Raw genomic sequence first — 18,109 nt, forward strand, 5'->3', positions numbered from 1 at the left:
TTTTATAGGTCATGAAACCCTTCAGTTGCCTAGGAAACAGCGTAGAAGAATAGAGTGCTTTTGGATGCAGAACAGGTATTACTGGTCAGAACAATTAGAGGGCCTATTTTGTTGAATAGGAGTTGTCAGGGAGCTGGCTTGGGGTAATTGAGAGGTTTTCCCATTCACTGACTGTGGGCTGTTCTGGCACCTAAACAGCTCACAATGGGAAGAAATACTTGTATGTTTTCTGCCTGCCATGGAATCTTACAGAAATCTGTCAAAGGATGAAGCTGGTGGCATAACACTGCAGAAGGTAGTTCAGAATAATTTGGTGTAATTTGTTTGGTGCTATTCAATTAAGTGTAACTGTTTGTTTAGATAACAGACAAACTCGCTATCTTGTGTCTTGGATTTAATGTGGGCTATATCAAAAAGCTCCCACAATCCTGAATTGAAATTACCGGAACAGAAGATAGATGGATGGATAGATGGATGGATGGATGGATGGATGTGATGAAAGCTGGCACTTTTAATCCCCTTGTAATATTGTAATTTTGTCGCAATAAATCAAAAGTTAAATTCAAATCTCACCGAGTTCTGACTAAGTTGTAGTCAGAAAAAGTTTTTAATATGCACATCTTCACCTTTTCTGATTTTGTTTGTGCTATCTGTGCTTTCATCCACAGATTACACTTAGGTTCCATCATGTCCCCGACCAAAGTTGCACTTAATGCTGTACAGATCTTTTAAGGGCCAATTTTTAAAAAAATCCAATGCTGTCCAGTAGTGTTGGGTGGTATACCGGCTCATATTGAAAAACTTGCTTTGTCTTTTCTTTTGGTTATGACATGAAGTTGTCTTGTACTGCAAACACTGATTCAAATAGCCTAAACAATTTTCACCTTTTGTGTTGGAGTACCAAAAAATATATTAAATGTATATTAAATTAAAATTAGCATCCTCCATATCCTGAAAAAGCTGGAGGACACTCGAATCAGAGTCAGTATGTACTGCTTACGACAAAATAAAAAAAGAATAAATCAAACAAAAAAAGAAGTCAAATGAAGAATAATCTGTATCATCTTAAAAATAATATGATCTATAATTCTGGTCATAGTATCCAACACTATTTTCCAGTAGTACGGTAAAAGCCTTGGTGGTGCACTGTAATCTGTGTCAGTATCACTGGACATGTTGCTTTTGTTGCACCTTTGCAAGAAAAGGCATTCTTGTATTTAACATGCTGATGCAGAAATCTCACTCTGACTTGATTTGCAGCAAAAGCCTTATTCAAAAGACTAAATGTAAAGCTGCATCATTGACAAGTTTACAGTTAATTTAAGTCAGTACAGAAGTCTGCTTATTGTGGTTAATCCAGCTTTGATGTTAAAATTAGGCTACAATTTGTACTGGGATAATTTATATCTCTGGAGGCTAACTTTAGCAAAAAGCAATGGTTTCACTGTGTGTACAACCAGGACCAGAACATACTACTTAAAGGACATTTATGTTCATGTCTTGCTTAATCTCTGCTTAATTATGAATACAAATATTTTTGTCTCTGAAGTTTTTGAAATAGATAAAAAAGAAAAAAAAAACAAAGAAGTACACATTTCTTTCCAGGTGATTTCTTTATTACTGTATTTGTCTTGAATATCTGACTAAAATATGAACACATCTAAACATTTCCTTAACCTGTTGAATCAGCCAACCTAGATTCATAGCTGTGACTGTCACAGAAGCCTGACCCATCCATTGCATGATGACTATGCAATCTACAAAATTACAAGCTAGCTGAAACCTTGTCCTAAAGAAGTCCCAGACTCTGCCTGAATTATTAATCAGCTATTGATGAAGGCCTGATAAATGCACCCAGCTCACCATCCCAATGACATTCTTGTCTCCCGCCCTCAACCACTTCTGTTGCTTTGTCTGCCTATCACATAATGCTACAATTCTGATGTAAAATTTGCTCATTTACAACAAATTTTCTTGTTTTCGGAAATGTATCATATTACTAATCTCAGCTGTATTGCTGTTTTTACTGCCTGAAAACTCGTAAAAAAAAAGTACATTACCAAGCCAGCTAATTGCGGTTTCACACAGTGACAGTCAACAATCTTCATCCTATTCTGTTGGCCAGACACCAAAGTCTTCTAATGTGCTCACACTGGGGGAAATCAACATACTAATCTGACGGAAGTATACAAACATCAGCAAAGAATTGCAGCCATAATTATGATTACTTAACTGCCTTAGGTATTGATATAAAACCCATCAAGCTTAGAGCATCTCAGGAGAAAAATATTGGGAATTTGATGAAAGGAGAACTTTGTCAATTTCTTTTCAACTATGTATAAATCTTCATAGACAGCACTGAAGTGTAATGAGGACATTTTCAAATGACAGGGAAGCACTTCAGCCCCCTGACTGACCTCTGGTCAATCAGGGGGCATATCTCCACCACCAGAGCATAGCAGCTGCAGAGCACTTAATAAATTGCACCTTTAACAAAAGGAAAAGGTGATGAATTGAAAAATGTTTAGCCCTGTCATGCATTATTTATACAGCCTCTCCCTCAAATCAACCACTGATTAATAATTAAAATTAATCTCATTATGGGAGTTTTCATTATAGGATAACTTAATTAAATGAAAGCCAAAGGACCTCCGAGGACCCTAAGCCACAAGGGCCCTATGTCCTACTCCTTTAATGGGTTCAGGACAGGAAAGTGCACTGGTAATGCACAGGAGCCCATACATTATTTAATGGATCCCACTGAGTAAGAACAGATCAATGATAACTTGTCACCTCATCAATGTCTTGAAAGCATTTTAGAGCACAATTCAAAACAAATCCCATAACTAAAATAGAGAAATGTCTGGGCACACATGGAAACCCTGAACACTTGAATATACAGTAACATAGTGTTACTATCATTTGAGCTACAGATATGATTTGTTTGTGCATTTAAGTAAGCCATAGCAAGTTGAAGAGGTTTGTGTATTTTAGTGATGGAAAAGTAACAGAAATTGGAAGCTGAGGGATGAAGAAAAAGGTGTAAAACTTGCCTACATTGTCTGTTGCCTACATTACAATTCACATTCTATGTGCTTCAGTGCAAATGGTGAATGGTACAAGGTGTACACCTGATACCAAACAATAAACGATATGAGAGTCAAATGGGAGCCATTAAAGACCTTCTTGGCGAACGAGAGGAGGGGCTGAAGAGGAAAAGGGTATAAAGGTTTGTCTTTTCTCCAGGAGCACTTAGGCACTCTAATTATTACATCGCAGTGAGGAAGCACTCATATAGCTCACACTGAGGCAACTGAGGCTGCTTTTCCACCACACATGCACGACATCTCCATGATCTACACAAGCAGAAAACTTCAGTAATGAGTATACAATAAATATACTTTCATGTGCATCTACTGGGCTATGAAAAGCCAGTGATACAAGACATGGATTAAAGTTGAGATGAAAACAACTGCAACACTAACATTTAACAAGTAGTTTGGATTTGCAATTTTAAGAAAGTCACAGTGGGTGAGGAAAAAACTTTGTTGCATAATTGTTCCTAATGCCTTTTATGGGATAATATAAATTACTTACATGACTGACAGGTTTGCAGTTCAGCTCAAACCCCAAATTGAGCCAGAGATGTCATTTTACCATAATTTTAATATTTAAGAAAAGCATTGTTAATGACAGTGAATCAATGTATAGGTTGACAGTAAACATCCACCAAACCGTCACTTTTCTATCTCATATAGCCTTCACCTACAAACAAATCTGCACTAAGGACGGATTTATTACAAGTCTTTCAAATGTTAAAATCTCTAGTGGGAAATGTCTCTCACAGTATTTCAAAATCCTAATATGAGTTAATGTGCAGATCATTTTAAACTGCAAGTAATGTCAACCTGGGGAGACAGTCAGAGTCAAATGACAGCTGACACTGTAAAAAAAAAAAAATATTGAAATTATCTATTCAAGTTTTGCATTTCTTAATAACGACTGTCATATCATATTGAAGAAATATAAATCTTTTATTGATGTTTTTTCAACAAGTTGGATTTTACATTTTATTAGCTATTTAACAGCTTAGTGTGTTTTGCTTTTCAAACCATTACAACAGAACTAAAGTTCTCTTCTCTACATTAAATTTCTAAAACATGGCACATGCAAAAGTCTTGTTCAAACCCTGTGAGGGTAAAAATCTAATTTCTTGAGAACGGCCAGAGAATTTAAAGTGAGGAACAGATTTACCAAAGGGACAACTTTAACAACTAATATTGTGATTTTTCAAAAGCAGTCTTATTGCTCAGAGCTCGCCGTCTGTCAGACTTACACAAATTAAATGAATAAAATTGTTATCCTTAAGTCATAGGGGGAAGTGGATGTTTATGCATGACCAGTCTGCATTTCAAAGAGGAAACCTTTAACATAAACATTAGCATTTTGTGAAAACAACTGAGTAATTGGTTTAGGGCGTAATAAGCTGGAGTAGGCACACAATGAAAGAAAGCATTCTGCCTTTAAAATGAATAAAAATTGATTGTGTCCCAATAAAAAACGAATTGGCAGAGTGTTAACTGGATTCCACATAAACGTCTGTAGCAGTCCCTGGCCGCTTTATTGTGTGCTAATGCAATAGAGAACACTTAGCAATAAATGCTCCTCTCTGATGAGCTCACTGAGGCTTTCCAAGATGGCCTGATGAAATTGTAAAAATTAGATTTCAGCTAGCTGCTAATGACTCCTAAAACAAAGGAAAATCTCTAAATAGAATTAGCCTGCCCTCTTCTTCTCTAAATACATCATATGTAAATTACTGTCATTTGGAGAAATATGCTTGCCTGGAAGGTAAAGCCTTCATTAGAGATCTCAGTAGGTTTAGGAATCAAACAAGAACTCCTCAAGGACATTTAAAAAGTTTGAGTACTGAGAAGATAAAGGTATTGTTCACTCATGGCAGCAAATCAGAGGCATTACTAAGAAATTAATTTTTCATTATTGTAGTCAAACCAGATGGATTTTGTTCCAAAGCTAAGGGAATATATATCTACTATGAGAAACAAATAATTTATGCAAAACTGTGCTGCTCTAATCCATATTTGTACTTAATTTAAAATCCACAAACACCATGCTCACTTAGCTATCTTCAGTAAATTGCTTCATCCATGCATGAAAACCAATACTGTATATCAGAGAAAGTTATTCAATACAGTTAATTAAATGACTGAAAGTCTGATACATTATGGTGGTCATTTTGACCATAAAGTGGAGTTTTATGTTGAGCTTATAGCAAGTTGAATTAACTTATTTTTAAGTGGTTTCCTGGTTTATAGTAGCTTTGTTATTTGTTGATAATGTTCTGAATATCTTGATCACAGTTAATCAAAATAAATTATCGAGCTGACATCAAACTGATATAGATTGCTAGTTTTATTAGTGCCCAGTGGTCTCTTTTGTTTGTACAACATCTGTGTAGATTTGTGCCAAAAACAAAGAAAAAAAGAAATAATTGATATATCACTTCTGAAGTCATTTGAACGTTAATGGGTGACCTGATAGGACAGCAAAGCATGTAGTCAATCTGTCATGTTTCGTCTTCCATATGTAAAAAAAATTAAAGAAAAATCTAAAAGTACCCAGAGAACAGAAACCTCTACAAATTGTATTTATTTATTTATTTACTTTTTGGTCAATGATTGTGGACACTGTTGAGTTAGAACAGGAGTCGGCAACCTTTGGCACTCGTGCCACAGGTGGCACCCCGAGGCATAAACACTGGCACCTCTCAGTGTTATGACGGCCGTCGCTTTATGTGTGGCCTTATTTCTTGGGTTTGAGTGACAGCTCCCTAGGGTTGGACATTGAGCATCGATTGGAACTGGATCTTACTTTCCAATTTTCCTGGAATCGTTCAAATTTTAAATTTCGATTTCTAATTTCGATACCCAGTCCGCCGACTGGAAGACGAAGCCGCCAAACACCAACAAAGAAGAATCCTCCGGAAGTGTTTGCATTACCGCCCAGTGATTGGCTACACCTGTAAGTGATTGGTATGAATGACAGCATATCATCACAGACTTTTTCAGGTTGCAAAGAAAAGGAGTGCATGCGTTTTGCATTAGTTAATTATTCTATTTTTTTTTTATTATTCTGTTTTGCACTTACCGGAGGGCTTTGTAATTTCGTTGAACTTATTGCAATGACGATAAAGTTCTATTCTATTCTATTTATGAAAGCAGTTTTTGAGTTAATAACAGAAAATTATCTTTAAAAATATAATTGATGTCCTCTATATGCATGTAATAAAATTCCAGGTATGTTGGAAATGTTTTAATATTTTGCATGAATTTAACTTTGCGTTATAGTTGAGAAGAAAAGTGGCACTCCATGTTACAAAAATTGCTGACCCCTGAGTTAGAAGCTCTAATGGCACAATTATCCCTTTCTGCCCATAGTAAAGAATCCTTTAAAAAGGTAACGGGAACAGCAGCCACTCCATAAATGCAGATTTTAATTTGTCAAACCCTGCATAGATTTTTTTTAACTCAGAAAAAAATCAATAACAGAGAAGAGAAACAGAGAAACAGAGAAAGAGTAATTTTGTGTTTCAAACTAAGAGTCCACAGCACATCTACAACCTTCATGTTGTATATAAACTGTTTTCAGTGCATGAAATAAACATGATAATATGCATAAAAGAATAGCAACTGATTATAATCTAAGAAAAAGCTATTGTATTTAAGATAGCTCCGTGATAAACAACACATTACTTTGCAAACAAAGCATACCAAAATGTCCACATAATTTCTATTAGCATTTATTTGTCTTTCCACAGTATTTGCAACTTAAACCCTCTAAGGCAATCTGCAATACCCTGTACTGTTTGTATGTGGCAAACAAAGCAAACTTGCAATATACAATGGGAATTCCAACTGCAGGAATCATGCAGCAATTGACCAGGATAAGTTGTGTTTGCAGGAGATAGTCAACAGTCTGCTAATATAAACATAGAGTTCAGCAGTTGCTTAGTTTTAGGATACAATCCTTATGTGTCCTTTCAGGTAGTAATTCACTTATCGGGGCATTGTTCTCAGCTTATCCCCGGTAAATCACAAGTCTTTGTCAATAGATTTGCCCAGTTTTAGTTAAAACCTTTGCCAAATTAGCAAAGACCTCACAGGAGTTGAAAATTAAAACAGTCTTTAGTGTTCCCAGAGAGTTGTGTGTGACTCTAAGTCAGTGAAACTAAAAAGTTTTAAAACTAATGGACTGGCAACAATCTCGTGAGTATATGCCTAGCATGTTTGTTGGACACATATCTGTATGGTAGTAAAGTTTGAGTGTTTTCTGAGGGTCACCAATGGGCCAGCCGCCAGACTGCAGCTGTGGGGTATTTCCACTGTACATAAGCAGCTATATATTAATGGGCTCAAAGGAACTCAAAATCAAAGCTTAAATCTGTCAAACAAAATGCTAGCAAACATCCTATACCTTCCTTGCTTCGGTGAAAAGTGTCGTTAATAACTGAGCTATTGATATAAGGCACAAAACAGATAATCAGGCAAGCACTGCACCAGATTGCTAATTAACAATATCCATACTTTGTTATACCAAAAGAAACCAACTCAATATAATTTGCAGGTTGTTCAGGTGATTTTAGTAATGATATTTATGATATATGCTGTCAGATTTCATGTATCTAAATACTAAATCAGCCCTGATGTTCTTGAAGGAGTGAAGCAACGGATTACAGTAATTGAAAGTCCATACTGCGACAGAAATAACTGTTCTCACACAGGGGCTAGACCCACTGGTGCCTTTTGCTGTCTGTTGGCAAGAACTAAATATATTTTCTGCATTCTGAATGGCATTCCACTCTAACGCATATGTGCCAGTAGTTAACAGTGCATGAAAATAAACAGCTTTCTCAGCCAAGCCTTAAGACATTATTTATTCCGGTTTGGAAATATCACTATATTCAGGCAGATGAAACATTGTTGTTTGTCACTCTTTTAAAATTTCTTTTCATATTTAACTATTTACATTATTAACAAGTCAAATCCATTCACATTTATTATGAGAACAATAATCTTTCTGGCAGAGCAACAGGCCCTAATTTCTAAGGATCATAACAGCAAGCCAGAATTATGTCACTCTGACCACCTGTTCCCTGAAAAACGTCACTGGCTTTAAGTAGTTCCGGCATACGTCCAAAATGTGAACTTCTGAACCAGAGTGTCTTCTTCCTCATTTGTGCAGAAGCAGGAGGTAGCGGTGTGTGGCAACAGGCACTCTAATTTTGTGGTGGCAGAGGAAAGGTTTACATAAGTGATGTGCTGTCCTGTGGCTGTCACTCAAACTGCGTCTGATTGGCAAACAAATACATGAGGCTGACACTGTTTCATGTCACCTAACAGTTAATGAGAGATTAAATAGCAGGAGCAGAAATGCCTGGTTTATTCAGTAGCTCAGCAATAAGGTCACACTTGTTCATACTTGTTTCTGTAAAAAATAAACCAAAGAACATTCCTTAACTTGGTGAATGGTTAGCAATCACAAAAGGAAGCTTATTCAAGAACTGAATTTCTCTCACGCAAGACAGGCTTCATTAATTTTATACTTGTTCAAATAATAGCTGAGTTCAATAACATTAATCCTTTTACTATAAGCAGAAAAAACTTAATGTCCTGCTGTTTACAACATATGTCATCAGGGCAAAGCTGCATTGCAGGTGTAACATAAACAAATTTGATATTTCTTTCAGGCTTTGTTTCAAAAATAGCTGTGCAAGCATTTGTGGACCACACACAGCTGCTCGTGGTGTAGTTCTGCTCACATCATTGGAGTTTATGCCAATTAGCTGCTCTGACTATTTGCAGGGTGTCTGCCATAAATGAAAATAGACTCAAGCCTTGCAGCACTGTGGTTGGCATGATGCTTAAAGAGTAAATATAAAAAAAGTAAAAGAAATAACTCTGTGGTAAAGCTGTGATAGGAAATGATCAACCTGTGTTCAAGAAGAGTTGTGTTTCAGCATTATTATTATTATTATTATTATTATTATTATTATTATTATTATTATTAGGTGCAACAAAAAAACTTAAGTCAGTCATTTGTTCATTAGTTTAGAAATGTTTTTTAGTGTCCTCACTGATCAACACTTGAAATGAAGCCAGCAACCCACTCACACAAGCTAGGAAAGAAGCACGTTGCTCCTGTGTCACATCATTCCTTTTATTTATTTTTTAAATTATTTTGGAAGAATAATAATTGTGGCAGTTATACTTAAAAAAATCTGTGTCCATTCGGGCTAATTATAAGATTTCAGCTGCTCAGCAGGCTGTTGTTGTCTGTTGGTAGATTCTCCTCTTCTGCCATATTTCTTTAAAAAGAGTCAGATCTGGAATCTAATCAGTTACATGTACAGTGTCGATAAAAACCACACTGCTGTAAAGCATGCACATTTTAAAATTGTTGTCCTGGTAAAATAACAACACATCTCTCTGCAATTTCTCTCCAAAATTGCAATATATGCCTCCGCCTAAAAGGTACCTTTACACATATGTAAGTAATTCAGCTATATACACTGTTGAACCTCCATACCATTAGGGACATTGTTTTATTCACCTTTTGCTGATAACTGCTGGGATGGTCTTTCTCATCTTTGGAATGAAGAAACAGATGTCAGTTTTCACCAAAAACAGCTGAAACTGGACTCATCGGACTGGAAAACATGTGTCCAGGTTCTTTCTGTCCATCTGAAATGAGCTTGTGTCTAGAGAACTCAGCAGGGTTTCTTTGAAAAGTTGATATATAGCTTCCTTCTTGAGTATTACAGTAAAGATTACTTTTCTTGGAGGAGTAGTCGATGGTGTTGGAATGGTTTTCCAAAGTGTTTCTGAACCCATGTGGCATGATGGTTTTGCACACAGTGCTGCTTCAAGGCTTTAAGGTCACATGCATCAAACAATGAATTCAGGCCTTGACCCTTATGCACTGAAATTTCCTCAGACTCCTTGAATCTTTTCATCAATATTCTTTATAGTGAACATAGAATGATCCAAGATCTTTGTGGTTTTACATGGAGAACCTTTTTTAAAACTTACTGATTATTCTCTTTAAGAGTTTAGCACAAAGCCACAACAGATCCTTACTTGCAAAGATTAAGTCTTTGGTGGATGCTGCTTTTATACCCATTCCTGACACCCTCACTTGCCACCTGGTACTCTGATGATTGTTGAATCTCCCCGTAATAGTATTACTAATTTATTTTGTAAGCTTTTTTTTCGTTTTTGTCTCTATCACGGCGCTCTCTGGAGTGTGTTGCTGAAATCAAATTGCAGATTTATTTACATTTTCGAAATACAATGGAGTTGATCAATAAGAAAACTAAATGAAAATTCAAACAAATAAACCAGTTCTTTCTCTATTAATGGATTAATAAAACTTATTAGACAAAATGAAATCAGAAGCAACAAGAAGAAATAGCATTAGTGGCCAGTGACATACCCCTCATAAATTAAACAGGCTTGCAGAGGACAACAGCGCAGCAGTGATCCATCATGAGGAGCAGACGCACCACCATACTGTGGTGTCCTTGATGAACTCACCCCATAGCAAGGCCAGTGTGTTGACAGTGGGGATCAAGGTAGACATTGTTATTCCAGGGGTCCTAGTAGCTAATATGTACAAAAGGTTGATAAGTCACAGTAAATAGAGCCATTCAAAATACTACTGTCCATACTGTAAACTATGTGTGGATGGGCAAGGGAGAGACAAGCAGACAGAAGAGGGCACTATTTTCCATTAATGTTATACAAAGAACATCAAAATAATTATCTTATAAAGCTTTCACAACTGCAATACATATTTGTATTCTTTAATTATAAACTGAAAGAGTCAAATTTTATAATGAACGTTTTTCTTATCAAGGTAGCCACTGTCTGTCCTGCAACAGTAAAGAGAAGTAGCCACAATCTCCGCTCCATTTGCTCCATGTGTTAAGGTGTCTATTACGTGTGAAACAAGCTATTTTTCTTCAGCCTTGCCTTTTTGACTCTGGTGACATAATGCTGGAGAGAGTTGCTGCTGCATGGGGAACTTTCTCCGCTCTTGCTTTTATACACCTATTTAAGAACAGCAGCCTTTCACACCAAGTTCAGCAGGAAGAGGCAGTAAAATGAAATGGGCAAGACCTACAGTATTTCATAATTAATAGGTAGCAGTGAGAGGAGCGCGGTCCACGCTGACGTAAAAAGATCAACAATGTATGAAGGTGATCATTCATTCTCCTGAAAATTATAGACAAAAAAGCTATTGCTGTATGTTATTCGTTTCTCAAAAACAAAATAAAAACATCTTTGAAATATGTCAAACTTTTTATATTCTTTGATTGCTCTGCTTTATTTGGAAGCCCTACAGAGCTTCTACATTCTCTTCTACAGGCCAATGCGATCTAATTTGTTACTAAGGTGGTCCCTAGCTCATACCCGGTCGCCACCTGCAAGCAGTACTGTAAATTACTCGTTGGGTCTAATTGCCCATGTCCGCTGTGTTACTATAAACTACTAGTGCTGTGCTAACTCTATTGTCAGGTACTTAATCAAGGCCACCAGATTTATTCCCCAACACTAACCCTGGGGACAACTGCAAGCAGGACTGAGTAATTGGACCTTTTTTTTTTTTTTAATTAACCATTTATTCTTAGTAAGAACTGGGGTTTGGAAATGATAATAATAATGATATCAACCAAAACCATATGAGGCCTTGCCTTCTGTGCTGGGAGTTGCAAAAAAGCACAATAAACCCAGATGTTGCTCAGACTGACCTTACCTGGGGGGGTACGGTGCTATTATGCCAATCAAACTCTGTAACATTTTAAGTAGAGGACCTAAAGCAGTCTAAAGAAAGTTGAAAGAAAGTTATTCCGTTTCTTACCTCACCCATACGCCAGTAGTGACAGAAACTGAAGACAGCTTAGACCTTCATACATGCACCTGAAACAGAAAATGACAAGATACAAATATAAGTGCTACAAATAAAAGTTTCAGCAAGGTGCGAACGTGAAAAATTTCTCCTTTTTCCAACTAAAATGGATGTTTTTGATGCAAACGACTGCCCACAAATGATTTAATAAAGATGACACAGAGACGAACTGAGAAACTTTGGATATTCTGGCCAGAAACTGAGATAAACATGAGAAGATTAGCATGATACTGTATGTATGAGCACTGAACTAAGTCATTTCCATCTTGATAAATGAATTACAATTCAGGATATGTTAGTTATACATTGCGTATATGTATGAAGAAAAGACATTTTCTTAATAAATAATTAATAAATCACTTGTAAAGTATTAAATGTGATCTCAGAACAGGCATCTTTTACATTTAGAATTTTAATATTTTCAATACATGTTCCACACTTGCTTCTTTCATTAAGTGATAGTGCGTAGTACTTTGTAATAAAACTCCCTTTTGTCAGGGAGCTGCAGGCTGAGTAGAGTGCTTGCAGAAGGGATGTGGTCTGTGTAGGGATGTCAGAAGCATAATGGGCAGCTGAGTCATAGGTTATAAAAAGCTGTCATTAGGGATTTCTGTCCTCAGCAGCTCATCACACAGGACCTGTGAATTATTTATTACGCTGGAAACTCAAGTGGCCCGTTACTCAAGACCGCCTGGTTTCCTGCACTTTGCTTTCCTTGGGATTGTTTAATGAAAGCATACCATCAAGTTGTTGTAATTGAAGCCTTTAAAAGGATCCAATATATAAATGTAACTACCCAGAGTATTTAAAAAATAAAAAGTGGCTATAATAAATTACTGCATGCACACTAATGAAAGCATTTATACAATGTACAATTAAAGTGTTTGGATTATTGGGAAGTGGCTTGTATTTGTTTTGCATTCATGCCTAATGACCATCTAATTAGCACTCGTAGCACATTAATAAGGACTATTTTTATCTTTTTTTCACTTTAAGCTGAATAATTCCAATAGAATCTGTGTCTTAAGAGGAAATTTTAGCACAAACTTTGATACTTCATGCCTACAGTGAGCCTTTGTGAGTGGATCACAATATCAAACTTTTTAATCAATTAAGCTTTATATTCTATCATCTATATAGTGTATAAATAACCCAAAAAGGAAATGCCTTCTCCCCCTAAATCAGTCTTATTTAACATGTTCCTTTTGGATTTTGATAGCAAAGTCAATGCAAATCAGCTCAGGCATTTTTCCTCACTTTGTTTTGTTCTCAGTATATGAAAATGGTTAAAAATCCCATGGGTCAGTGAAAATGATCCCTCCACTCCAGTCGCCTGCTCTAAGTCAGCCAAAACATTCCAGACTTCAAACGACGGCTTTGCCTACCAGGACCATTTCAGTGTCCCAACCTCCATGGCCCAGGAGGACTTGGTTATTTGGATAAATTAATTTCTGGAGTCTGCCTGAGTTGCAAAAACAACCTCCTGCCTGACAGCAAATTAGTCTCACTGAAAAAAACTAGAAAATATATCAGGTTAAAGAAAACACCAACGTCTCCTTTAGACAAAACTGGTTTTCTGTTTTAAAACTTCTCTGCTTTGTTTAGGATCTTATATTCCTGGATATTTCAATCTTATCATATAAGACATCATGGAACACATCTGTAAACCTATATGTTGGCAGGTGAGGAGTTTCAATAGGCAACATCAGCACACAGGTAGTAAAACCCACAGGCTGTGTACAGTACACAGCTGGCAGGCTGTACACCATAAAACAGGCTGATGTAAAAGTTTAACAACTGTCAGTGGTACTGAAAAAATGATATAAAACTGAAATCTTTTAAAGATTCAAACATTTGTGAAGGAGAAAAAAATACACCCGAGCACACAGACTGTGAAAATGGGGAGGAAAATGGTTACGGAGGGAAAATTATGCAAACACATGAAGACAATCCAGAATTAATGGTCCGCAACATTTTCAGGCACTCAAAGAGCTGTCCAAGGACACCATGGGGGAGACTGCATGGCCCCAGTAATTGGAGGAGCATGTAACTTCAAAAGTAAGAAGAACAGACTGGAGAACTTTCTTCTGAAGTCAAGTCTTAAAGAAAACATGAAGCACATGTAGAGTACAGTAGGGAATATAGTACATGTGTGATTGAAAATGGTTCTGTTCATTGCTGCAGACATGACACATTGCAGTATTCCTGCTGTGCAGCCACACTATAAAACTGACTGAATTCTGAACTCCAATTTTTGGGTAAGTCCTTTTCCAGTTCAGTCAATCACTTATGCACCAAAAAAATAAACTGGGTCAAAACAAAAAAAGACATGACATAATTTTCATAAATATGGTCGATCATCAATTAAAATAAAACATCTATAAAATGTTTTGACCAAGCAAATGTAGATGCCATTCATAGTGTTGAATTTTGTTAAAATGACACAGACATTTCTGCAAGGTAATCAAAGCTGAGGAACTTTAAAGTATGTTTTTAAAATGGCTGATTATACCACAATATGTATGCACAAAACACAATACCGTAGCAGGGCCACAATAGTCATTGATTATGATTACCAGCAAGCAAAAAAAAAAAAAAAAAAAAAAAAAAACATAAACAATTATCATCAGGTTATATCCTTTCTAATCAATGTATCTGTTGCTTATCTTTGTCTTTGTCTTCATCACTGACTGAATGGTAGTGAATCCTAACAACCAATCTTTGATTATTATCAGACATTTTATGGGTAAAATTATTAGTTCAACAGATAACATATTACTGAACACGTAATTTACAGACATAGCTTTAAAGACAAATTATTTTATTGGCTCTAGTGCATATCTGCACACTCCAGAGCAAAATATAAAAATATATTAAACAATAAATAAATATAAATATATTTAGCTTATCTGTGATAACGTTCAGTTTGATTACCAACACCAAAAATGTGTAAACCTGACAATGCATCCAGTCATATTTGAAATCTCATTGGAAAGAAAGAGATGAGATGATACAGACTGATTGAGCATTTTAGTTTGCAATACCACATACTTGAATTTCTGTACTTCTGGTATGGCCTCTATTCAGAGGTGAGCAAATATCAGCAGTAAACTTCATCACAACATTTATTCTGGTGTGTAGTTTCTTCTGATATTTTTCTACACTCTTCAGTAAAACAACAATACTAAATCAGAGAACCTCCATATTTACACAGTTGATCCAGTGAGATGCTTTTTCACTGCTGCAAGACTATACAGGGCCTGCCTCTGTATCCATGATGGCATAACTTTGACATAACCTACACTTCTGTCTTAACAATGTGCTTCAGTGATGCATCATGAAAATGACTCCAAGCTAGGAGAAAATGAAGACAAACTGTATCATAATGCAATGGGAAAAGCAGAGGGGAACACAATCTTTCTAGAGCTCTTTGGTCTGAGGGAGGAACTCAGTGCATGCTTGAGTCAGTCCAACATACACCAACTGAGGAGAAAATGTCCATTTTTAACCAGTTATCCATCACTGTCAAATGTGGTGCACAGTAAAAAAAAATAAAATAAATTAAAAACTGCAGTCTGGGACAGAATGAATGAGAGCAAATCCAACAACTTAAGGCAAATGATATTTTATAGAAATGTCCCTAATGCAGCTTGTACTACCTGCATCTTATTTCTGGGAGTGATTTTTGGTTTTTTTTCTTCTTTTTTTTTTTTAAAGCATACATGTCACTGAGGGGTGCGGGCAGATGTCATAAAATGCTGTAGAATGCACTGATGGGAGCGATATAACTTATTTTAAATAAAACTGTTTTAATTCACTTTTGAGACTAATTCATTATTGTACAGCTACTCTAAGGTAATGTCCATAATGCAAGCAAACAAATGGCCATACACTATTTAAGAGAAAGCAAGACACTTTAAATAGAACGCTTCAATAGCTATAATAACTTTACGTTAAAAATAAATTTAAAAATCACTATATATAATGTGTATTTTAAAATATACCAGTAGAAGTGATGTAACTTATCACTGCTCACAGATCCTTCCGCGACTTATACTAGAGCTAAGATTCATTGTGGTCAAGCTGCAAAGTAACTGCGCTGCCTCCGCCCAAATTTTAAACGGCTGTCAATTAACCACGCAAATCCTACAAATATGTACAAACGGTGAATTGTGAAGAAAGTGCCAGCATATAAAAAACAAAATACTAAAAGTAATTGTGCTCGCAAAAGTCCCTACCTTACAACTTGTATCACCGCTGTCACCACAAGCAACAAGTCTCCCTGTCCATAGACATGAATGTCACAGTCTTCTGACTCGACTGTTTTCACTCTGCTTGATGGAAAACGTGCGCATAAAACACCGATGAGGAGGATAAAAAAGACAAAAACTAGGTAAAAAAACGTGTCATTGCTTATGAAAAACTTCCCGTGGCAGCGGAGTCGGAAGGTTACACAGAATTAACAAGATATCCGCATGCGCGTGTGCGCGCGCTGCCCATTGGTATTAAAAGCATGAGGAAAGCTGTAGTTTATGCTGTTACGGTTTACTTTAATCGTGAACAGACTGTTCAGACTCGTTACAATTCTACCTTTTTTCTTTTCTTTTTTTTAAAGTTGATATTAGAAAGTTAACACAAAATTTGCAGCTTCTTTTGTCAACATTTAGCCACATAAATTTGACTTAAATGTGTTTCAGGAAGACAAAACATACCTCAGCTTTGCATGTGAATGATTCTTTGTACAGTAAACTAGGTGTACATAGCTAGTTATCCTCTCTTTCTGTGTATGCTTTAGAACGCCATCTATAGGCACCTTTTGCCAGTAATATAGTGAAATGATAATGTGAGAAGGAGAATCTCGTTTTTTTTTCAGAGAGGAAATGTCCAAAATATCCTTTCTCTTAGCCTCTAAATTAGTGGCTCCCAATCCAGCCTTGAAGCAATTGCAGAATTTAGAAATAAAAATGTATAGACTCAAATAATGATTATTTATCAAGTTGTTATCAAGCTGTTGGTGGTTTCTGCTGAAATTTCAGATTTCATTTTCAGAATTCAGATTGCACCTGTGTGCAATAAATATGACGTTACAAAGAATTACTTTATGTGTTATAAAATGCATTTCAGAAATTAAAGTAGAAATTTCTGGCCAAACATCTGCTTGTACATTCAAGAGGAAAACAGTCTTTTTACAATTTCATTATAAAGAAATTTAGAATTAAGTTGTTCACTTTGTGAGCGGTTTTTGTGGCCTATTTGAATGAAAGCATCATTCATATTTGCTTAAATGGGCTTCTCATTGTGGCCTTTTCTGACCAACTGGATGATATGGTTGGATGGACAGCCTTTAACACCCTTCAGCAAATCCATCACAAGACAATCCTGATGATTTGTTGCATCAATTGACAGTTCCTGTAATCTCATCTGGGTCTGAAAATGCACTCATCCAGAGGTTCCAGTCCAAGCCTTCATTTCAGCACAGCAGGCAACACACCTTCAGATAAAGACATGCAAGTAGATGGAGAGTGCCACATATCCTTGAGAGCATTTTTTAATTTCTTGGTGCTCCATCTGTTGAAATGATAAAGTGCAGCCATAATGGAGTGCAACAAGATTAAATTAATCAGGTTTGTCCATTACACCGCCACAGGCTCTTCGCAGATGATTGCAATTTTCTCTGTCAGGCCCATTATTGTAAGATCTGTTTAGTGGGTTGATGCAATTAAAATGGACTTAATGTAAATTTAACAATACAAATAACACTTCTGTCTGTGTATGTTTAAGAGGGGTGCGGCTGGAGGGTCCTGAAGTGCAAAGGTAAACACCCACTGTAACCATTTTTAACTTCAAACAAACCAGGGTGCTATTTGATTAGTGCGGACTCGGTGATCAATAACTATGTTTCATGTTTTCATGTTCTCTGTGATGTCAAAGGATCCGATTGCACAGACCACCCTTGTCTGGACATCAGCTGTGAGGAACACAACACCTTCCACAAGTGTATCATGATGCCCATAGATCATTTGAACCTGGAGAGAGGGGAGTTTAATGGAGTCGCTCTGATGAAAGCGCATAAAGTGCACGCCTCTGAATCTCATGGCTCAGTAGAATAGGTGAGGCAGAC

At 36.4% G+C, this 18,109-nt stretch overlaps 1 protein-coding gene across 6 annotated transcripts in view; it reads right to left on the reverse strand.

The window, feature by feature from the left end:
• eya1 (EYA transcriptional coactivator and phosphatase 1) overlaps positions 1–16,439 on the reverse strand; it is a 59,792-nt gene extending 43,353 nt beyond the window's left edge. For all 6 annotated transcript variants that reach the window (XM_041968983.1, XM_041968982.1, XM_041968981.1 and 3 more), the window contains exons 1-2: positions 16,227–16,439; positions 11,941–11,999 (exon numbers count right to left, since the gene is read on the reverse strand). The gene's annotated coding sequence lies outside the window, so the exon portion shown is untranslated. The remainder of the gene's footprint in view (positions 1–11,940; positions 12,000–16,226) is intronic.
• Positions 16,440–18,109: the final 1,670 nt, after the last annotated feature.

The sequence above is a fragment of the Melanotaenia boesemani genome, chromosome 18 (genome assembly GCF_017639745.1).
Source record: "Melanotaenia boesemani isolate fMelBoe1 chromosome 18, fMelBoe1.pri, whole genome shotgun sequence".
NCBI classification, from domain to species: domain Eukaryota; kingdom Metazoa; phylum Chordata; class Actinopteri; order Atheriniformes; family Melanotaeniidae; genus Melanotaenia; species Melanotaenia boesemani.